The sequence below is a fragment of the Phalacrocorax aristotelis genome, chromosome 6 (assembly GCF_949628215.1).
Source record: "Phalacrocorax aristotelis chromosome 6, bGulAri2.1, whole genome shotgun sequence".
In the NCBI taxonomy this organism is placed as follows: domain Eukaryota; kingdom Metazoa; phylum Chordata; class Aves; order Suliformes; family Phalacrocoracidae; genus Phalacrocorax; species Phalacrocorax aristotelis.
Window position 1 is genome coordinate 12,168,936 of NC_134281.1, and position 24,711 is coordinate 12,193,646.

Below are 24,711 nucleotides of genomic sequence, written 5' to 3' on the forward strand. Positions count from 1 at the left end.
CATTGCCTTTTCCAGGCAACTCAGCTTCCAGCAGGGTGTCTTTTTCAGAGTACTTTGTTCCTCAATTTACCAAAAAGGAAGCAATGAGTGCAAGGGCAGATGCTGATTTAGTAAACGCACAGTCTCCTGTTGAGCAACTTGCTTTTCCTGAACTTGTTTATGCTGAAAGCTGACTTTGAGAAGCTGAGGTCAGCAAGGGAATATAGTTTATGGTTTGGCCTCAGAGTTGCTGTGTAATTTGTCTTGCAAGTCCTGGTGTTCAGAGGAAGCTATCTTCACAGTCACGGCATTTTTCCTCACCTCAGTACAAAATCTTGGCTTGTTCTTGAACAGGTGAAGATCTTGGATGATTACTTACTGCTTGAGCCCATAGGGTGATATCTAAGAACAAAGGCAGCAGGTAAGGCCCACTACAAATTTCTTCTCATTTTGAAGAATTCTTTAATTCTAGCAGCTTCACTAAATAATATGATGGATTCCACTAAGACTGATGGGACTGGTGAAACAGAACAGTTAATCGATGATTGGTACAGTTTGTCAGTGGTACCTCATAAAAATTATCCCCTAGATCTTTGATGCTACATTATAACTATCTAGTTCCAATGGTAATAAAGGAGAACATCACTGATTTCTTAAGTTCAGTTGTGAAGTACCAAACAAACCAAACAGTGGTACAGCTAATAACAATAAAAGAAAGATGCTGTTACAACACATCATTTTCTAGGGCCCTGATTACAGCAATGATAAAATGCTAAAAAAGCAATATGACCAACCGTAATAATGCACAGATTCAATTTTCCCATTATTTCCCAATTAAAAAAGAATATAACCCAGATAAAGTAAAACATTTCTAAAAATGTTTCCGAAAGTCTCTGAAAGATGTCAATAGCTGTTCAGCCACTGCAATATATTTCCTATTTCATTGCTCCCATACATCAAGGGAAACAGTGGTTAACAGGAACAATGTTCTCATGGTTATAAAACACAGACTGCACCAGCAAGTCAACAGCCCTGTTCATGCTTCCAGTGCAACTTTACATAGTACTTTCTCTTTGTTTTGATTTGTCTTTTTTTTCTTTTAAACAAAAATAGTCATACCAAACAAACTAGCCAGAATGGAAGGGAAACAGTTCAAAAGGTGTTTTAAAATCACTCTTTCATCTCAGCTGGACAGCATGGCAGAAATTCATAGTATTACTTGCAGCAAACAAGGCTGGGTAAGTACAGGTTGCCTTGTGTGCTCCTGTCACATCAGGATGGGAGGGAATATTGCTTTTGCTGGTGATGAGCTTTTGTCTCAACAGGATCAGGGCTGAAATGTTTGCCACCTCCTTTCTAATGTAAGGTAGTCGCTCAAGCTTTGGGCACACAGAAACATCACCTCCTTTAAGCTTTGTGTAAACAAGTGTCTTGGCAGGAGCTCACATTTCTGGATTACCACTGCACATGAATATGACTTAATTTCCTTAAAAGCAAGAATCAGCTAGATGGAGGTTGGACCTTGCTTGGTGATTAACTCTACCTTTTCCCCCCTCTCACCCACCAAAAGTTGGATATAAACACAAAAATAATTCAGACACACAGCCAAAATAATAACTTGGAGGGGCAAACTTTTCCAAAAGGAAATGGAGGTTCTTCACTAAAGAAAGGTGTGGTTCTGTTGTGGGACAGGGCAGAGTGTTACGATGCTCTTCCAGCTACCTGAACTCAGCAAGCATTACTGTCCGGCACCCCAGGAGTTACACTGCATCACCCAGATGGGCAAGGGAGGGCAGACCCACCGTATAAGGCTATGGGTATCATTTTTCCTTTCCCCGCAGGCAGGCACTTCAGTACCCAAAAACTTTTCCAAGCAGTGGTGCCAGGTGCTACTCTGGAGCCAAGTGTCTCCCCATTCTCCAACACCCCTTTCCACAGACAGCCTAGCCTGGTTTCTGAAAGTAGGATCTGGTCCTCAGGAAAGGCCTTGTTCCAAAGCCCCATGAAATAATGGATGGCCTTCAATTGTTTTGGGCCATACCTACTACAGAAAGCCAATTAGAAAGGAAATCCTGAAGACATAGAAAAGCCTTGCACCTAGCAAGAGTGAAAGGGTGGGAAAGGTGATCTAGAGTTTTTGGCGGAGGGACTGATTCCTTCCCCGCTCTGATTTTTACAGCTGTTGCTGTTAGATGCTCCTAGGAGGGTATCAACTTGGCAGGTTCACAGAGAAACAGTAAGTTTTCCCAGTCCTGGAAAAACAACTGCTGCTGTTGTAGGATGATGGTGAATTCAAAGCCCCCCAACTCCTGAAATCAAGAGTAAAAACCACGGACCACTTGTAAATCAAGGAGACAAACCCAAGGGGCAACCACTTAAAACAGATGGACCAGATCTGCAGTGTGACTTGGATACCACTATGTCAATTTTTACCATGTGAGGGATCCATCCTTCATATTTTAAAGCAGCAAAATTTGACTAGATTAGGCTGGCCTTAATCATGAAAACATTATTTTTAGGGAATGGCTGTCACCCAAAAGAGAATTAATAGAGCACAGCCACTGTTAGCAGGAGAATGAAGGCCAAAGACTTTCCTGGCCAGCCCCTGTGGAAGGGTTGTGAGGTCAGAATTGAGAGGGAAGTCTCCTCGCTAGCTCTAATGGCACTCCAGCAGGAGTCCAACAGGTTGCAGATCTACTTCTCCTCTGGAGAGGAGTGCATACGCTCCTTCAAAATACATACTTGGCAGATGGAAGAAAACCTGAAGAAGCAAGACAGATTCAGAGAATTGAAACTCAGGCTAGGCATTGTCTTTGCACACTCATCCAGCAATCTGGAGCTAACTTATCTGCTAGGAAAATGTAATTGCTGTCATCAGCAATCCTCTTTATACACTTCAACTGCCCCAAACTACCACATAATTGCATATTCCTTCCTTCCATGTACCAAGTAGCTAGCACGTGCACACCTACCCAGCCTTCCCCATGTGAAATAACCACGATTGCCCCAACAGCAATCACTCCCTTTCCACCAAGTCTTGTCTCCAGGATTCTCAGGTGTGCATAATATACACCCTCAATGGTGACATAAGCCTTTTCCACCCTTGTCCATTAAAAATCACATAGAATCCAGCAATGTGGTTTGAGAGGGACAAGGCAAATGTGCAAGACAAATAGAGACATCTTGCCAGCTGCAGAGCAGTTGGGATTAAGACATGAGATTCATCCAAGGCACAACTTCATTGCCTTCATTTGGGTTATGCAAAGAATAGATTTGGCCTGGAGACCAAATTGATCCATCTGAATATAAACTGATAGCAGTAATTAGAGCTGGTATGAAGTACTGCAACTGCTGGCATCTCTCTCTCCTTGGTTCTTTGCCGCTCAGCATTCTAGTTCAATTTATCACTGTATTAAATAATGAAGTTCAATTCTTAGTGATAGTTTATCCTGCCCAAAAATATCACATTCCAACCCTGTGGCAAACCTGGAAAGAGTCTAGAAATAGGCAATGAAAATATGAGACAGATTCCTCCACACAAAGGCATGAAGGAAAGGCCTACACAGTTCAAGGTAAAGACAAATCATAGGGGACATGACAGAGCTATACAGACTAGACAATAGCATAGGGTAAGCTGACAATGTCATGCACCCATGGGGGAAGCAAGAACAATTAAAGTCTTCACTTACATCACAAGCATTTTAGCTGAAGTAAAAAATAAAATTATCATCTTCTTCTCCAAAACCACGAGTTAGAAACATGGATATCAATTCAGAAACAAGCAGTAGATGTTGGAAAAAGTTAGAGTCTTAAGTTTGTGTACTCTAGACCCTATGAATAAGAACTTGATTTAGAAAGAAAATTCCACCTTTAGCCTGGTTGTTCCATTATCATCTACAGGATTTCTTGGGTCTGCCTCAAAAAAATTGTGCTTTGAAGAAGGGATGCTGGTCTTTTGGTCACTAGCCTGTCTTGTTTACTGTGCTACATCCCCATGCTTCATTGGTTGGATGTAGAGGGAAGGTGGGTCTAGAAGTTCAATAAAATGAGATCTGTGGTTACAGTATCTAAAAATTCAAGCATATTCTGATCTGGGGACCGATTGAAGCACACTTTAACCCAAGTCCTCAGTTAAGCAAAGATGCCTACTGACTTTTATGGGATTTTAATCCAGTCCTTTATGCAACTGTCTCAGCTAGGTTTCCCTCTTTCAACAATACTCTTCATCACATTGTATAGTTGCATTTCAGCTCTGAGAACTGCTGTTTATCACGCTCCTTAAACAGCCTTCAAAATGTTCCACATTTCAGCAATTAGAGGTCCTTCCTGTGATGAGTCCTGAAATTTATTCTGCTCCTTCTTGTTAAAACCCTAAACCAGTTGTTTTGGTATCTTAAAAGATGGAAGACCTCCTTGCTTCTTCTCACCAAATGCACAGGGTTATTTCAGCCACAACAGGAGAAAATTCAAGAAAATTTCTTCAAGGACCACAGTATCTATAAAACCCCTGCTTATTAACTTATAACTTTAGTCTTCGTTCTAGTTTTAGGTGAAACAACCTGCCTCTTGCAAGTGCTGGCCTGCCTGAAAACCAGATCTAGTTCAAGGACTCCCAAACTGTACCATTTCCAGGAGTTAAAAAAAATAATTACCAAACATCCCTGGGAGAATTTTAAAACATGAATGTTTGTAAAAGAAAGAGGGAATGGGTGAGGCAAACCTACTGACTGGAAGATTAAAGAAAAAAAAACAAGTCATGCATTGGCTTGGTTGTCCCATTTGACATGCATTGTAACACAAGGGGAATGGTTAAGTTCAAGTTGGAACAAATTTCCTCTGGAACACCGCCCTTCAGGAGGGAGATGAGCTGCCACCTGCTCAGCCCCCGCAACGGCGCTGCCTCGCAGACAGCAGTTGGCATGCTGAGGCCTGGCACTCTCCTCACACACATGGAGGTAGTAGCACACATCAAAAGTGAAGCGACAAGTGTGCTCTTGCCAGCAGCAGCCTGCTGAGAAGTGACATCCCGGAAGACCGCACCACAAGGCCCTTGGAACTTTTGCCTTCCTCAGCCCACGGAGCCAGCAAGTTACTGTCAGACCAAGGGTGTGCTCCAGATGCTTCCTGGTGGAGACCATCTGCTGCAGGTAGGCCAAGCAGGAGCCCCAGGGCATTTGGTTTGTATAAGCCCTCCAGCAGTTCCCAGGAGCTATGTAAGGCCTGGCCATGCATTTGTGGTCTCCTGATGGGTTCAGCTGGGTACGCAGCACCTCTGACCACAAACACTTCTAAGGAAAGGCTCCGAGTTATCACCTGGCTCAAATTGTGCTTACAGGCCTGCTTGAAGCCTCCTTAGTCCTTGGAGAACTGCTCATTTGGGTCAGTCAACTTAGTAGTTTGCATCAACAGTTTGGGACATTGGCTTCAAGCTGTCCATTAGCATTATGTCCACAGGATATTTGGATAGCACCGACTTGAAGTGACTTATGGCAGGTTTCAGATGAAGAGGATGTTTCTGAACACTTCAACTTCTGTTACCAAAACATTTTTGGCTCAAGTGGTAAAGCTCTCTGGAAAACACTGTTTATACTGGTATTGTATAAATACACCATGATGCTACTCTCTAGCAAGAGCAGAGGTCAAGTATCCTACTACCATTAGGAAGGTGCACCTACTCTGTTTTATTAATATTGATCGAGTACATATCAAGGTCTTCAAAACATCTTCAGTAATTTAGGATCAGAGTTCATGAGGAACCCAACATCTCCTTATGGCTAAGTAAGGAAGATAATTTGAAGACACACTTAGAAGAGATCCATTTTTAGGAGGACTCAGCAGTTCTATGCTTGTCACCCTGCGATTCCTTACTCTGCTTAACATAAACAGAAGCACGCAGAGGACATCTGTCCAACTCATGCTGTGAACACACTGCAGGAGTAAAACATAGGTGTTTGAAAAGTTTAGCTTCTAATCTAGTAAAGCCACATCACCTGATGTGGTTAATTTGGTTTGCAATTTCTTTTTTGGGGAGTGCCAAGAGGTCCCAAGGCCTTATACTTTATCAGTACTGTATCTGCTAACAGCTGAAATTCAGCTTGCCTGGCAACTGTCATACATGTAAGCCAGCAAACACTTTTTTTCCACTTCTTGCTGACCACTATAGAAGCTGGAAGGCAATGCATGGGGATCTGCATACATGGGCATGTGTGCGAGTGCACACGTGAGAGAATGTGTGTGCACGCACATGCATCTGTGTGAGTAATGCCCTCTAGAGGGAATCAATGTCCCAGCAAGACAGTTGCTCTGAAGCCAAGGGTGCCAGAACAGGGTACTGCTGGCCACAACTGATGAGACAATTCTCATCACTGATGTTCTCAGCTAAAAGCCTACTGAGAAAGGTATTCAATTAAAAAAAATGTTAAAAGTGGGTTGGGGCTTAAAGAAAAAAAAAGAAAAAAGAATTTAGTAAGTGCCATTCTCCAGCAGTTACTAAGTGCCCCTTGGAGGATATTTGACAGAGCTGACTGCATGGTGTACAAGTTTCCTCCCCAAATGCCATGCTGAATATTGCAGCCAGGGAAGCAGAAAAGATGAACCAGAAGCTAATCCTCACTTGATGAGACCTTTGCAACAAAGGGCTGGTTTAAAAGCACCAACTGCCTTAAGGTCCTTTCCTACCAGCAGAGCATCTTTAAAGAAGCTGGTCCACCACTCAGGATCTGTCTGCATTTGGGGGATCATATATCAGCTGGCCAGAGAGATGGGTAAACACTGGGTGAAACTTAAGTGAACTAACTTCCTCCACCAACAGACCCCTTCAGCCAGGTCAAAGCTGGCAGACTTGTAGAAGAGAGAAATGCTTTTGGTGTTGCTATCTTTCTCTGCCAATCCAATGCATGCATACAACATACCCCTCTCCAAGTATTTCTGAACACTAGTTAAAGAGAGGGAGTCTTTATCTGATTTGGCCTTTCTGAAAGTGTCCGCATAGGGAACTTTCTTTCCAAATACAACCTTGATCTAACCTTTCTATATATGACTTTGATCTATAGACCCTGACATGAACACAGCTTTCATCAGGGAGCTGTCATTTTGGAAGAAGGACCCAATAGAGTATATTTATATCTCAAACACTTTGTAAAGCTGTTACATACAGTACAGTCTATTCTCTTCTATTGCAAATGTATAAATAGTCTCCCCATCTAGGGGTCAGTTGAGCTTGTATCTCAGTGCCTCTTCCAAACTCAGAAGCTCACTCTGTGTCTGCTTGTGCCTAACAACTGCTTTAGGTACACGAGTTTCTGCTGTCACACGTGCTTTAAATCCCAGTACCACAGATCCACCAAGGAGCCTCCAAGACTCCTTTACAACCTAAAAAGCAGGTGGTTAGCTGAAAAGCCCACCTGTAAAAGCTCATATGCCAGAAACTGTGAAAACATCCTGAGCAGGGCCTGCTGCAAAAACCCCAGCTAGGGGGACAACAGTCAGAGCACTGACTGGCTTCTGTTCCTATTTCAGCCAGTAATTTTGTGGCCAAGAGCATATTACAGGATGTGGGAAAGCAGAATTCATCCCTGGGCTTTCCAGTTTAGGGCCAGGGCTTGATTCCAGCTTTCCAGTGTCTGTGTGTATACTTGGCATAGTATAGGCTAGGTCCCACTGCAAACTCAGCCCTTCTGGTACCAACCAACAGAAAACACTGAAATACCTTCCTTGACTTTCTAGTCTATTCTATTTATGGCTGCCAATACAGGATTTGTTTTATTTAGTGCACACTTTACTAGCTCCTAAAGACCAGTATCCTTGCTGAAGTACAATCTATAGTCCCCCAAGTTAAGAGGGATTCAAGAGTCTAATGGACTCAAAAGACCCCTATTTTATCAGGTAAGACAAAAGGCCTGCTAGCTTATGAAGATCCCACTCACTCCAGCCTTTTGCCAAGACTGAGAAAAAGCTGTACCAAGGAGTTGGTCCAAGGGTGATGATAGCTTAGAAATGGAGGAACCTCTCTTGGCTCCTGCAGTGTTTATCCTCCCTCTAAACCCTGCGTATTATTTATCTGCCCTCCAATGCTTTGTTCAGTCTGGCTTTAAATTACTTGAGCATTGAAGCTCCTTCAGTTCAGACAGACCAACACGCCAGCAATTAGGAAACACTTTGCCAAAAGCCAGCTTACATATTGCATGTGCCTCATTTTTGTCATCTTGCTGCTCTTGTTCAAATTGTTTCTCCCTCGAGGTTTTTTTTTAATGCTTTCTTTTTTCTTCTCAGAGTGGGACTTGGTTTTCCAATGACTGCTGGACCTTAGCTTAGCATTTGGGAAACTTAACAGAAAAATCACCCAATAATGTTTTACCATTATCAGTAAAACTTCTAATGCTTAATTTTAGTCATTCTTTAAAAAGTGCAAGAAATTATCTTTCCAAACTTCTGGCCAAGGCTGCTGGCCAGATTTATTAATACATGATCCCCAAAACCTGAAATCGTAATAGTTCCAGGAAAAGAGAAAAAAAGGAAGAGAAATGCACTTTATGGGTTATTCAGTTGGTTAAGTCCTGTGCAGTGAAAGGAGTTGGACTTGCTGATCCTTGTGGGTCCCTTCCAGCTCAGGACATTCTATAATTCTAAGTCCACATCTACTTCTGTTCAATATCCAAAGCCAATCTGAGCTCCCTGACCACCATCATTCTCCATTTATTAGACTTAATTATGTAATTTCTAAAAATAGAGAGGAACTGTATTTTTGTTATTAGAACATGAGTTTTTCTTAAAAACTGGGATGTTAAGGAAAGAAGCCACTAAGGGAAAAGACAGGAAAAAGTTAAGAACATTTCCTTCAGCCAGCTTCTAAAACACACTGTGCATTTCCTCTCTGCATGAGTTGGAGAACAGTTTTGGAAAACTGTTGTTTCTCATATGCTTTCATCTCATGGCTGGTTTCAGAGAAGTATTCACAGTTGCGTGAAACAAAGTGAGAATCTGCATTTTGCAATTATTATTCTTTTCTTGATCTATAGGAATCTGGAGCTCTTACATGTGGCTCACTCTGTCCTTTCACTCCCATTCCTGTGACCAGCATGCTGGCTTTGTGCTGGGCTGCCCACATCTCACCCACAGGACTTCCCCCCCACTCCCCCTCAGATACAAAGCTGGCAGGCAACCACGTCCCTACCATTTGCTCCTGCAGAGGGGTCCTGAAGAGTCTGTAGTTATTGCCAAGTTATCCTGCTCTCTTCAGCTATCTCAGCCAGCTACATGGACACTATCAGCAGCTCAGTCTACAGCACTAAGATCAACTAGTACCAAAATTGCTTCCCTTTTCCACTCCTCTATATGCTGGACACAGACTACTGTAATTATGTTTCCTTTAAATCTAAGCAGAACCAAACATTTTATACATGCTTTCCTACTGAGGGACTCTGTATTAAGGAATGTACCTGGCAGTTTCCCTCCTGAGGATTTTTAAGAGATTTGAAAACATAACTAAGCTTCATCATTCTTGAAGCTGGTAAATGGTGGAACATATTCTTTCAAGCTGAGGTTTGTCCACTGGTTCAAGATTATACATTTCAATGGCACAGGTAAGAAAACCCATGAGACTGAGTGTAGATCCTCATTTCTGCTGCCTGTGAGCCATAACGCACTTATGAACAGTCCCACTTTTCTCCCTGCCTCTCTCCCAGCAGGGCTTAGTGAAAAATATAATCTTATCTTTCCTGTCCTTGTCTCTCACATCTGTAGACACCACAAATTATATCTATCAACCCTCAGAAATACAAGTTACTCCCATTTCAGAAACATGTTCTTTGCCTGATGACTCTTCACTTGGGGCTGTCAGTGATGTCCCCTGCTGTGTATTATGTGCAGGTGGGAAGTTTGGCCATGTCAAACACTAGCTGCCACATCCTGAGCACTTGCAGAACAGGCCTTTGCCATTGCACCAACAGAAGGCAAGGCACTAAACAGTATTCGTAAGAGTATCCGAATTTGGCCTGAATGAGTGCCAAATAACCGAGACCTGAATATGAATGGGCTAAACTCAAGGAAAACTCACATGTTAAACTCATCTATGCTTCTCATAATAAACATGAACTCCACCACTAACACTAGGCAAAATTTCCACGCCTCTTTTGCCCCACAGATCACTTTTCTGTATAACACCAGCCTTCATGTTCTTCATACTATTTCCACGCAGGGATTCCTGAAGGCTGTGTGATGGGACCACAGAACTGGACTGGGTGAAACAGCCTGGCATACTCCAGCATACTATAGCTGCTTCTTCTCATCTGGATAATTTAGCTTATCTTCCACCTAAAGCACCTCCAGGACCCTACAAGTGTACACGTGCAAGAGAATAAAGGTATCTGTCATGAAATCTGCAGGCACACATTTACCAGGTGGGATGTGAACAATCACCAGACAACACTAGAGACCTTTATTTGTCTTATGAGAAGTACCTTCCGGGTGTCAGCAGAAGGGCACGTAGTTGATTTAACTTTGCCAGGTCAGTTTTTAGCACAGGCTGCTCCCATTTGCCTCCTCCTTGTCTGTTCAGTGCGTCTTCCCTTCCTGGCATGCCGCAGCCTTGAGAGGAAAGTTACTGTGCCCAGAAAGGGCTTGGCACTGCACTAATATATATTGACAGCGTGTTTTCTTCCCTGGCACCCAGCCACACACAAATCCCCTTTCTGAGTCACTCCCAGTGAGAAAACCAACACCAGCATTTTGCTCTGTTGAAATGGTAAGGCTGGGAGAGCAAACACAAAAGGAGCAGCCTATCAGGGGATGAGCTGGTGTCTGGAAGCATTGGAGGCAAGGGGAGGGAATTCCTATAAATGCAGCATAACACTGATAAAGGGGAAGGAAAAAAAAAAGTAAAGGGTGCTGGAAAAATACCACTTGGCAGGGCAGATGTTACACACTTCCATCAGTGACCCATAGCGAAAGTCAAGCCTCACAGGCCGGATTCTCACTTTCAATTTTTCCTCTTATTATTTTTATTGTCAAGGCATTTCTTGCAGACATCGGGGCCAGTTTCGCCCTGCTCTATACAAGTGTGGCAGATGCCATCTTGGCAAGTACCAGGGTCGAAACAGGGACCAGCAGAGCAATAAGAGAAGGATTCTCTGCAGCTTGAGGTGGAAAGCCAGGCCAGCCAGCTGGGAGCTATAACAGACCAATATCCTTTGCAGATCAGGCACAGATGTGGACATGTAACCACAGGCCAGTTGTGTTACACAAACACATCATGCGGACAAACTATGCCTCAAATGCTTACGGCCTAAACAGGCAACAGAGTCAGAGGAATAATGGGACAAGCAGAAGACTGCTAGCTAAAGTGAGAAACCAGTCTCTAGTTTTCTCAAGAGTGAGAAGAGTAATTCACAAAACCGCACTTCTAGCAGAGTCTTTGTATTTGTATATGCAGGATCCAGAAACAGAGAGAAACTTGAGGTGACATTTTCTCAGTAACCTAGTTCCCCTTGGGCTGCTTTGACAGAGTTATTGAAGTTATTAATTACTTTCCACTGAAGTGAAACAGGTGGAGAGGAATAAGTCAGAGGCTCGCTTGGCTAAAGGTAACCCATCTTGTACCTTGGAGAAAAGCAGAACAAGCATCAGCAGGGCTCCATTCAAGCACTCCAATGACTGAGTCCTCTCGGAAACCTTTAGACGCAGCCTCTAATACACATCTCAAGTCAGAAACGTGGCAGTGCATATGAGTCGTAGGTCACTGTGAGAAGCAACATCACTGAGCCAGATACTTATAACAGGAGCATCTCAGGCATGTTTGGGACCATTTACAGAATCACCAGCTGGCAATTCCTTCCTGATCTTTCCTTACAGCAAAGGCATAAAAAGCAAGTATATAACCAGGTAACTGATCACACTTACTGCATACTTGAAAGCAATCCTGTGCTCCAGGCTGCTAAAAGCTAGGTTGAAGAGTAGGTTTCTGTTTTCAAAGCCCTCTGACCAGGCAGTAATTAGATACACAAACAGAGGGTCCTTGGCTATGTCTGTAAGCCATTTCTCTCAGCCTCTCCTCCAACACCTATAGCCCCCAAAGTTGCTTCTAGCAGCCCCAGTTGCTTTTCCTTCTCTAGAGATGCCTTGTTTCCCCCTCATCCTACTCCAACAGCTCCCAAACTTCCTCGTCTGCATATCACCAATATTTGACCAGTGTTGGATGTGTCAGCAGTAGCACACTAACAGTCTTCTAAGAGCATAGACAGAGGCATTGACACCATAGAAGCATCAAGATGTGCTATAGCGAGAAGTAGGAAGAACAGCTGCTTGAGGAATCATCACAATCTCCTACAGCACTTGTACCATCAAGTAAGTGCTTGCTAAACAGGTAATCATTGAGGTGCTTGAAAACATGACAGAGCCTGGATGCATTCCTCTTTTCTTCCCTTTCAGATACTCTAAATCAAGAGGTGCCTTACCTTTAAGACTTAAAATACACTAAAACTTTGGATTTGAACAGATGTACCTATCCAAAGTTATTGCATTAGAGATGGAGGAAAAACTGCTAGCATATTATAGCCTTGTAAGGAGAAAACGCAGACGAACTAATGTATTTCCATAACTGCCGAGTGTTGTGTGCTATACACCAAACAATATACAGTCCACACACCAAGCTATATACGATCTCATATGCAACAGACTGGGATGCCCACAGGATTAAGTATAATTTGGTGGTTTTAAGCAGTTACTCCAGTCCACACAATTCTGAGAAGCAGTAATCTATGGGATGAGTAAAAATAGGAGTAGACATTGAATGACTTCAAACACCCAGGAGACTAAACCTTTATCATGTGGCAGCCACCATGGAATGGGATGTAAAAATAAAACTAAGTGAAAATGGAGATTGCACACAAGGCATAAACTCAGTAGAGCTCAGCATCTCCCAAGATCAGGTCTCATACTGGGCATTGGCAATATGACCACAATATCACTAGTAGCTGTCCCCAGAGCACTCGGCCTCATCCTGTCTTCTGATGCTATTTCATGACAAGCACAAGTGCACATTCATACTCATGTTTTAATGCACCTGTACAGCACCAGCTCACACAGGCTTTCACAAACAGTTTGTTAACAGTTGCACCCACAACTTCTTTTGGAAGAGGAATGAAGCAAAAAGTCAGCACTCACCAAATCAGGATTAACCAGAACTATTCCGTCTATGTAAAAAGTACGAGAGGAAAGCATACTTCTGATACATAGTGTGAGGCTTCAAATTATAGTAAGAGCCTTCTATACCCAAGCTACATAAAGAAGTCATCAGTCACACCTAGAAGCAGAGTTGGGGTGTGGAAAGGTGAAGTTGGTGTTATTCCAAATCTTATGGCTAAGGACCTTCACTTGAGCTCTGGGCTGTGTGGATATTTTCTTGGTTTCCCTTGCTTCCCCCAGCATACACAGACCAGCTTAGACTACCCTATACGATCCTCTGGGACAAAGCCTTTGTTTTTTCCAAAGCATGGCTTCAGACTTAAGAGATGTATACATGCACATATGTACATAAATGCCTATACATGAGTGCACACATACACATGTGCACATACACAGACACAATGCTCAGGACTGATCCTGTTGAGTCAATACAGAAACACCACTAGAGTCAGGTCGGTGCTTCTGCAAAGCCCAAACCAGGGACTGGGGCACATCTGTAGCTGAGTTGAATCAGCACAGATATGATTCTTTTCACTACCTGAGGATCTAACACTAAGTGCCTCTGTGCTCATTTAAAACAAACTGAAAAGACAAGTTACAGCTCCTAGGGAAAAAAAAGCACATGTTTGTTTAAAGACATAGCAACCACCTCCTCATGCTAACAGCAGTACCAGGTGCTGGAATGATATCACTACCCTTGAACTTATCCTTGCATGAGTCATCTCTGAGATTGTTGAAGCTGACAGGTTGTTTAAAATCACTGCCCATGGATTACATTCAAAGGGAGCTTTAAAATATTTTCTAATTATTTTTGCTTCCACTCCACCGAACATTGTTAATCAAGAGCTATTTGCAAAACACGCTGATTGTAGCAGTGCTGTACTCCACAGGAGATGCACCGATTGGGTTGGACACCTTCCAGCTCAAACTGTCAGATGACCAAGCTGTTCCTAGAATAAGGTGCTCTTTATTTGCTGGAAATTTATATTTTCTCTTTATTTATGCAAAAGCCAAAGGGAAATGCATGGCTGTGGGGAAATGAAGCTGCCTAGCTTGGTTTTGCATTTTGATGTCCATTCACTTCATAATATAGTGAGACTGACTCTTCTTCATTTCTTCCTTGTTTTGTTTTCCAGGGTGTTATTTCTTCATGCTGTGCATAAAGACCTGGCCTGTACTCTGCCCATGGGGACATGACGACATACAACACACAGTCTCTTCCTGTGAGTGCAGGAGGAACAAATTGGAAGCAATTTTGCAGCTCCAAAGCTTTGGGATCCAGCTCTAAGTCTTGCACTGATTGTTGGACTTGGCTAGCACTGTGTGATACACAGTGGTTTGTTTGCAGAGATTTTACCCTTCTCCTGGTTTTCCTCTACTGCTGCATTCCTTTTTTTTTTTAACTACATCCAGAGCTCAGTATGGGAGAAAACATGAATATAACACAGAACAAACCTCAGTGCTTCAAACAGAGTTATCTGAAAGTATCCCAGCAAGTGCAAAAATCAAAGTTTCTAAAGAAAAAAAAAATCAAATTTGTCTAAAAAGTGACTCTCTCCTCTATGGAAGGTTTCTAAGCTTCAGAATCCTTTTCATGAGCTCCCTAATTTAGAATTGGTGAAACGCATGATGTTATCTATGTTTCACTGTTTTGAAGTTTCATCCTAAAAAAAAAATTGGGAAATGTTTTAAAAAAAGCTTTACCATACATTGCTAGTTTACATTAGAATTGCTATCAATGTGTAGAGACTGTACATAAATAAGTAGATCTAAGGTACTCATTAAAATATTTTCAGTAAAAATGGCACAAGATTTATGCACTCCAAGATGTTCTAAAAATCAAATTTTAAATTTTTAAATAGTTTATTTTCTAAGCCTCTAAACTGCTTTTACTAAAAGAAAATCTTTAAAATTAATCTTTCCTCAGAAGTTTTGAAAATTTATATTAAGATTTTCAAAAGCCCTAATTTTCCTTTAAAAAAAAAAAAAGTAGTAATACTTCTGTTAGTTAACTATCCCATCACGCAACAGCTCTGAATCTAATTAAAATAGGTCCAAGACACTAAGTTTATTCCTGGAGCTGGATTCTTCCAGAGCTCAGTTTTCCTTCCATAGCCATGCATATTTTCCTGATCACCAAAGTAGGTGCAGAGATCTGCAGTTCACCAAAAAAATACACATCTTGATCCTGAAGATCATGAACTGTTCCATCTTACAACTATTTTTATTGATTTAAAGCATGTTTTCACACTGCCTCTCCTCCCAGGCATGTTTAAACAAGCAGCAATGTGCAGTGCCAGAACTCAACAGAAACATGTTCTGTAGACAAGTAAACAAAATACCCAATGGCGTTAGCTACCCACACCACGAATTGATTTTGAGCAAGTCACTTCAAATTATGTTTCGGTCTCTGGACACAAAGCAGAGTTGGTTTAGAGTTCTTCGGCTGTGTTTTGGGTTGTGTTTTTTTATTGTTTTGTTTTTTAAGCCATCGGCTGGCCCCAGAGATGTGGTCTATTCATTCTGTTCCAGCTTAACGACTCAGATTGTACTTGATTTCAGTAAGAACTGCATGGCATGTAATGTGGTTATAATTTAGCCTGAAAACAGAGGGACTCATCTCTACAGGCGTGGCTTATGTGCCCTGTGACTGCAAGCTAGAATAGCCAGCCATATGAACAACCAGTCTGGGCAGACTGGTTTTGATAGGCCTTAACTAACCACACCACTGGTCGGAGATCTGTGTCGGAGCAGGGGAAGTGGGAATCACAGCCCTAGGGATGATGATCGGTTCAGTCACACTGCAGGCAGGTTAAAAAAGAAAACTCAGAAAGAAAAACAGCAGCTTTCCCTGAGAGCCAAGGTTAGTCTTTGCCATAAATTTGTTGGCAGTGGCACAGAGTGACATACCACCACCTCCCGTGCGGAGCTGGGGCCAGCCCGCAGGAAACGGCCGCCTCCATGGCAGGACCGGGCAGCTGGCTCCCGCTGCCATGTTTATACATCCCTGGGACACTCCAGCAGTAAATTTCCTGTTGTGCGACAGTGCAGGCAGGAGGGAGGAGAGCGACCCTCACGTGGCTCTAGCAGAGATCCTGGCTTTGTCAGCAAGTGCTGAAAATACCAGCTAGCTGGCACTGCTGCAGAGCTATGGCACTGCCTCCCTGCTTTGCCCTTTCCTCCACAAGCACCTTTGACTCATATATTAGCAGAAGGGGCTCCACCGTAACCATCTGTACACTCCTGGAAGACTAGAACATCTTGACCTGGGACCAGCCATGGCCCCCACCACCAGCATTTCTCCTTGCTTTCTTTTGGTTTTAGAATGATCCTTTCAAAAATTCTTTTCTTAAAAATTGGATGCTGAGTCCTGAAATGACTCTGTCAGAGTCCACTGTCTTCTGCATCACCAGCACCCCAGACAGCATGAAGTACACACAGGCCACAGTTACCTGCAAGGAACAATACTGCAGCTTTCTCAGTAATAGCCTGCAAGCTACCTCTTGCAGTACAGTTCTTACAACCCAAGCACAAGAGCTGATGGGAGACTTCACTTCACTGCGCAGCTGACGAACTAGCCCTACTCTATCGTAACTGTGGTTCTGGGCTCCCCAAGACTGAATGTCTCAGCTGCTGCTGAATCAGCTCTAGATCAATGATTGCAATCTCAGTCTGCAGTGGAACATGCTGGCAAGGAATGAGGTGAAACTATGACAACCTGTATCTAGTTCTCCAGCATAGCTATTGGCAACATCACGTTAGGCTGCTGTGGACACATCCCTACTGCTTCCATCAAAATTTTTGCTAGCTGGCACTACCTGTATTTTGTGTTGAAGAAAACAAGCCTGCTCCAAACCTGGAGGACCTTCTTCCCCTCCGACCCCTTTCATTCTTTTCTGGGTGATCCCTTCTCTCTCCTGCAGGAATATTTACTGTTTTTACATCAACTCGCATCTGACTGCCTTCTGTGAGTGACAGACAGCACATCCTTCTCATCTCATCCCTATTTCATGAAACACAACTCTCTTCACTTGAAGCAGACCACAAGTTCAGCACTTAGAGCCTAAGTGCCACACTAGATGGGAGCATTAGGATCTTCTGCTGTGTAAGATTTTGGCATCTCCTCACTCCTATGGTTAACAACTGTTCACATCATAAAATAAAACCTAGAGCTGTGGTTCAACATGTTTATTATGCTGAGGAAGAGAATTGCATGGTGTGGAAAGTTTCCAATACAAATAATTATGACCATCATTTTGAGCCGCGGCCACACTGTGTTCCATACTTCCAATTTGGGCTTGGGTAGATTTTGTTATATGACATCATGTCCATCAAAACCCACTGCACTGTGTGCAGCAGTGATATTGAGAGCACTCACATTAATAGTACTGATTCAGAGTTCATGAGTGACACTATAGCTGACACAACAGAGGAGAAGGTGATACAGCACCATGACAGACCATTTGAGGGCAGAGATGACTGGAAACTAAAAAGTCACAGAAGCACAGCATTTCAGTGCACTTTCCCTGCACCACCCCAAGCTTTTTTTGGCATTTTTCAAGCAGCACTGAAACATTTTAAAATTATTTTAAAGGCTATTGCTACTTCTAATAGTTTCTTTATGGCCAAAACCAACAACATATTTCCCTCCTTCCTAAGGTGTTTGCACTTCATCACTGTACTGTCACTTTTCAATGAACTGGCTTTTATTGAGGAGCTATTCTAGGGCGCACAGAATTTTGCTGACTAACAGTTGCTGCACACAGAGGTTTATTACTGTAGGGTTGCTCATAAGTACCTGGTTTTTAGAAAAACAGGAGGGTTATATTTTAAGGGAGGTAATAATATTATTAGAGCTTGGAAGTTCAAAACAAGCTACATTAAGAGTAGTTTGAATATGAGCACCATGTATTTACTTTTAGAGCCCACAGTTATTTCAGTGTGGCACTTTTATTCCAGCCAATCCATAGGAAGCCTAACTAAACTTCAGCATGTCTCTAAATGAAAGCCATAGACGGAGACAAAATGCCAGGTTTGTGGTCTTCTGTAAATAGTCCCATTTAAGCCCTCCTCCCTAGTCTACAAACTCTTGCCCCCATCTGCCTAAAAGTACAAAACTTACTCAGGTGTAGTGGTGCCACTCACAGTAGTAGAGTTGCATGGTGGTCAAGTTTCAAATCTTGCAAAGACTTTTACTGATGTGTGTCACTTCCACCTGAAAATGACCACAGCTGTGCAAATGGCCAAGTTTTCAGTCCATTGCAAAACTGAAAAATCCAGGAAATGCCGTTTGCATTGACTCAAAAGATTTTATTTAAAAAAATGGAAATTGTTTAATGACTCTTTAAAGCCAGAAATACCTCTGGCTCTACCAAAAGTTCTCTCTTCAGGTTATTTAACCATCTGTTGGAGTTTTTTTGGGGGGATTGGGGTCTATAGGTAGCAGGAAGGAGGGACTGTTTGTTCTTTGTTCTAAATTTACACCAACTCATCACTGAATTTGAAAAATGTCGAGATGTTTCGGCACTTCTGTAATATTTTGTTCTGAAAACACTGAAGCAGAACATTTAGACTTCAAGTAATGGCTCTTTTCAGCAGAAACAATTTGTAAACAACAGTCTGAAAACTTCAGACACAGGGAATAGAAGAATTGAACAGAAAGTTTCCTATTTCCTGGCAGTCTGCTGCCATGACCTCCCCCAACAAAAGCTCAGCATTTAAGCATGTGAACATGCATATATTACACCTTTACAAATTTGAAGCTTAAGGACTTGTAGAATCAAGCTATATGTGAATCCAATCTGTAGATTAGCTATTATTGACATCCAAGAATCTCGCAATACAGGCATTCATAAATAATTATTGCATCCATGGACATGCATCCACAGACATTTGAGATGTCTGTGAAAAAGTAAATCCCATCCTAATGAAAGACAGAGCAGTACGGCTTCTCCTCATGAGTTTCATGCAAATAAAAGCAGAAAACATTTTTCATATGTCAACAATTTGAAAGCATCTATTCGCACTGTAAAAATGGTGCCATTCTACAGGCAACCCCCCCCCCCTCAGATTTTGCCATCATCATCTTTTCCTCTTGCAATATTAGTTAGTGACCAAATCAGCAACTTTCTAACCTCACAACTCTGTAGTTCTCTATGGTAGAAACCCCTGGATCAAAAGTCCAAAGAGACCATATGCACCATCTGCTACATCCAGTTAACAGAACATTTTGAATTTAAAATTTAAATGCACCACTAATTGTGGTACATACTACATTATCCCACTCGCTCACAAGTCCCGGTAACCCCATGTGGAAATTGAGTGTGAAATCACATTAAACCTGCATCACACTGCTCTCTGCAGAGAGAGGAGTATTTCACAAAGCTAAGGACATGGCGGAAATGGATGAGTTGTGGAGCCTACTGGGAGTCCTCCTCCCACCTTTACCACCACCCATCTCTAACAAACTGACTTCAGCATACCTCTGTTTTACATCCACAACCAAAGCTCACCACTTCCCTGCTCCCCAAAATAAGAGAAAGTGACCCCCTCTGTGTCTGGGGACTTAAGTGTTTCACATATTTTGCTCCAGGTATTTTACTTATTTCACTACCCAGGAATTAGATACAGAAGACATCAACCAAGCCACCTGCGTACATCTCATAGTCCAGCAAACAAGACACTCCCCAGAAGCTAATGAGTAGCAACACAGGAGCCTGACCACTTCCTTCTACAGAAATAACTGCAGCAAAGGAAGCAACTCTAACCTTCTACCACTCCACCCTGCCAGCACACCTGAACTTTAGCCTTCAAGGTTTCCCTCATCCCTTGCCATTCTGCTGAGGCTGCCAATAAGGGCGACAATTAGTGTAAGTTATGATTGAAGGATCTGTGGTGCTGACATATGACCCCACGGAAACTGGACTGTGCCCAACATTTCTATTTCTACAGGCCATTAAACAGCTGTCAAAGAGCATTGACCTATAATTCCTCCCATCCCATCCAAATTCCAAGCTGGTGACAAAATGTGAAAGGCTTTAGGTACCCACAGTCACCCAGGTGTCTAAGACAAGGAACCATCTAGTCCATAGTGACTAGTCAATCAGTTCAATAGCTGAAAGGATTTTACAGCCAAAGATAAACACACCTCTCCAGTTTCCCCGCCAGCTACAGCCCTAAGGGCAGACAGTCTTCTCTCCTGCTTTATACTATGAGGAAGGAACTGGTCATTCTTCAGGAAAGATGTCAAAGACCCAACTGGCAGCACCTACCAAAACAGATCAGTTTCTGGCAGAAATCTCCCCCATCAATGGCATGTTTACATAGCTTTCCATCCCTTGGATATCAGCCTGCCCCAGCAAATTCTTTCAGGCTGGTGGTACTGTCATTTTAATGTTGACATTTGTAAATAAAAAGAAAAATTCTGCAGTCATTAGGCAGCAATAAAATGCCTTTTAGATCATGGGTTTCAGCAGCAATTTTTTTTTTCCAGCAAAATTCAGGTAGACACTGTAGGAATCAAGGTGCGGCTTCTCAAGCAACAAGCTCTCTTTGTCTACCACAGATTTTTTTCCCATTTATTTGCTTACACCCAGTCCTCTTTCCTCTTCTCATTTCCACATCTTTTCTTTCTCCTCCTCCTTCCATTCCCACCCTTCACTATACATACATATCATATGCATGTATTAAGGTGGATCATAATATCATCCAACTTGCAGATAAAGTAAATGTGTGCTCTGAGAGCAGATCTAAGACTGAAATTTGCACCAAAAAATCACCTCAACCTCTCCCTTTAAACCACTACTAACTCTGCCCTATTCTGTTTACTTCTCATCTCCCCACCTCTGCTACACACATAATAGGTGTTCCCCATATGAGTGGATACAGCAAGTGGCTGGGACAGAGCTCCTCACTGAGCTTGGAGATGGAAGCCAGTTATGCACTTTTTATTTATGTCCTGTAAAATGCAACGTGTGGAGTTACATATGAGAGGCCCTGTAAACAAGCTGAGGGCCAGTTGCTTTATACAGCATGGAAAGTTTCTGTTTCTTGGAACCGACAGGTCAGCTTGGAAGGAAGTCAACCCTCAAGGTCTTTCTCCCTCTTTGGAGCTCATTTGAAACACCAGCTAACCCAGAGAGCACTGCCCAGGAGTTAGGAAAGCCAAACAAACAAACAGATCAGTGTAAGGCACAGCCTCAGCTGCCATGATGTTTCCATTTCTTGACTGGCCAGGCACTCAGAGGTGGGGTTGTGTCGTCAGACCACTAGTATTTCCTCAACTGAGAGGGTCAGCAGTTTGGAGATTTCTGCTAATGAGATGCACAGCTGGGACTGGCAAGCAGCAGTTGTCCCAGGGTTAATATACGCCTGTGTGCCTCTCCTGACAGACTTGGAAAACCAAGGAGAGAAAACCCGAGAACTGTTCCAGAATTAGATCAGACGGCCCCAAGCCAGCTTCCCAGTGCTGGGTGCCCAGAGGAGAGGGGGAGAGGATCAGATGTGAGTTTCACACTGATGGGCAGTCCAGCAGCAGCAAGGGTGAAGAGGAAAGTTCATTTACACCTCTGCTCCCCTCTCCAGCTCACTTCTTGCACCCGCTGAGCCTACTCTTCCCGGTTTGTTTCCCCTCCTACACCCAGCAGTGCTCTGACTTTCCTCCCCCCTCCAGCTCCCCATACCTAGTTCAGCTCCAAGCTGTCACTCAAAAGGATGACACTTGTGAAAAATGTCCAGATGCTTCAGCTATTTCTATTCTGCCTGACATAAGGTGAACATCTGAGTCAGCTAGCTGTGCTCCATCAGGTCTTCTACAGCCAGCGCCCAGCCCCTCAAAAACACCCACCTAGTTTCAGACACACCAGTCCTAACTTCGGTGTTCCTGATGGGAAGCAGAAAAAACACACTCAACTTAAATCCCAGCTGCAGGAAAGGATCCAGAGAAGGGAATATGCCTGAATAGGAAAAAAGTACTAGCTCCTGCTCACTTACAAACATTTTATACAGTTGTTATGGGAAGAAGACAGAAGCCTCTTGCCAAACACATTGTCTTGGCATAATTATTCCTCTCTCCTCCCTCTGCCAAGCTAACCTGCCTCTGAATCAGGCCATAAGGAAGGAATGGAGCCAGGCAGGACTTCTACACATCTTGGCTCAACATACTGCAAGTGTAAGCTGTCAGGCAGTATTGTAGCAGCAGGAACATGTTACTGAATAATATGGGAATATTAATAAGCAAGAGATGAACACTAACATCTGTCACAAAGAATCTTTCAGAACCACAAAAAGAATAAGAAAGGAAGAAGAGAAGAAAACAAACTAATCTGCTGTTCAGGGCAGTACTCCTTTTCCTGAGGGAACAAAATTACCCCAGGCCAAAAGCTTCAGCATCACAGCGGTCATTTGGAGTGACTAGAAAGGCTGAGACTTGCAAAATTGGTTTAACTCTGCTCCCACTGACGTAAAGAGTGAGATATAGACAGATTTCAGTGGAAACAGATATAAATCAGTAAGAAGCACTTTTAAAATTTGAAATTTTATATTACAAGCCCAAAAGCAATCAAAAAACCCCCAAACAAACCAACCCCAAAACCCATCTCACCTCTTTTCCATGCCACAGGATTAGATCTACTTTTGTCATAGAATCATAGAGCAGTTTAAGGGACCTTAAAGATCATCTAGTTCCACCCCCGCTGCCATGGGCAGGGACATGTTCCACTAGACTAGGTTGCTCACAGCCCCATCCAACCTGGCCATGAATGCTTCCAGAGATGGGGCATCCAGAATTTCTCTGGGCAACCTGTTCCAGTACCTCACCAGCCTCATAGTGAAGAACTTCTTCCCTCTCCATCTTTCTTGTAGATCCCCCTCAGGTACTGGAAGGCTGCTGTAAGGACTCATTATCAGCATTTCTCCAATTGCCCTTAGAGCTTTGCAATGCTGGAGGCTCTGCGCATTCCTAAGCGGTGCCTCAGGACTTCAACTGCCTTGAAATCCTCTCAAAACCTCTCCTCCAGCAACAAAAAAACATTCCTTCTTGTCCAGTTTGCCACAAAACACAAACAGTTTGTTCCCTCCCTTTTTGCAGGGATTTCAACAGGAATTTTTTTTTCAGTATGGGAAGGCTGTAAAGGCTGTGATCAATTATGTGCAGCAATACTATGGTTGAACAGTAATACCCCCTAGAAAGCAAGAAAATACAAACAGCAATGAATTGAAACCTGAATATCAGACCACAACACCTTTGATGCACACAGCTAAGAAAGTTGTTGTGGAGTACAATAGTAAGAAACAATTTTTAGAGGCCTCACTGTGACCATCAACACCACCACCCCAGTTTCTATGCAATTAGTCTCTTTTACTTACTAGAGACACATAGTCAGCTACCAGACTGCTCAGATTCTGAGACACCTTTTCCCTAGAGGACATAGCCTGTAGTTGCCTCCTTTCTAAAAAAAAAAAAAATTTAATAATGATGATAAAAACACACATAGTAAAGTCTCAATATCACTCATCCTTCTCAACACAGCCACCTCTCATTATTTACGTGACACGTCTGCCTTCAAGCCAAGCCTACAAATGAAAAATTCACAGCCTTGAAAGGAGAAACAGAAAATTCCCTGAGCAAGGTGTTTTAGAGATGCACCTCATCAGGTTAACAAGACTGCCAAGGGGTCTGTCTCCTGGGCTGATTAGGTCTGCTCTGGCCTTTCCCCAGAAGTACTGTGTGGGCTGCAGAGGTGGATTTCAGTATACTTCTTCATCCCCAACTACCTATTCTGTGGGGCTTTGAGGTTTACAATTACAGCTGAAACCAGAAGGAGCCTGTATGATATTTCTAGTTTGTTTGTGGATCTTCTGGAGGAAAAGCATTCTGTATTTCTAATCCTTGAAACCCTGGCTTTAACTCTGAATTTCCTGTGAACCCTAATTCAGATCTGAATCGTGGTTCTTTTTATTTTTCTAGTTAGTGTTATCACCTGTGTTTTATTGGCATGCCAAACAAATGTCTCCCACTGAAAGTGGCTCTTGCTTTGTAGTTTCATCAGTCAGGAGAGCCTGCCCAGTATTAGCTAGGGAAAAATCAGGAAGAAACTCAGACCTTATGGTCTAAGCATAGTGCTGGGGATGAAGTACCACTATGCTCTTCATCGTGCCCTGTTAAGGCATCCTTTTGGTGTCACCAAGATCAGTTAATGTCTCTGCACTTTGTTCTCTTGAAGATCATCTTCTCCATATTGAAAATAAAGCCATTGCCTTCAGTTATCCATCCCTTCAGGGGGTAAAGAAGGAATCATGTTTGCACAGTGTTTTGTAAACCTATGTTTTTAAGAATTATTTGCTGGCACAACAGTCAGAAGCCATAAGTCATTCAACACCCTCCAGCTAGGAAATCAGGTTCTACTGACATCCCTGGGAACATTCTCTCTGGCTTGAAGCTGTTCTTATTTAGGTATCATCGTAAGTGTGTCTTGTAGCCAGTATTGTTTTGTGGCCAATACTATTGCTATAGCTCTATAAATCTGCAGACACTCTGCAGTAGGAATGTAGTGC

The 24,711-nt window shown here is 42.8% G+C and overlaps 1 long non-coding RNA gene across 2 annotated transcripts; it reads left to right on the forward strand.

Annotated features, from left to right (window-relative positions):
• The first annotated feature begins 224 nt into the window (after positions 1 to 224).
• On the forward strand, positions 225 to 14,561 carry LOC142058569 (uncharacterized). Of its 2 annotated transcripts, XR_012661031.1 has the most exons (4): positions 225 to 400; positions 4,523 to 5,126; positions 7,032 to 7,092; positions 14,295 to 14,561. It is a non-coding gene; the product is annotated as an uncharacterized LOC142058569 (long non-coding RNA). The 2 variants fall into 2 exon arrangements; XR_012661030.1 differs by lacking the exon at positions 4,523 to 5,126.
• Positions 14,562 to 24,711: the final 10,150 nt, after the last annotated feature.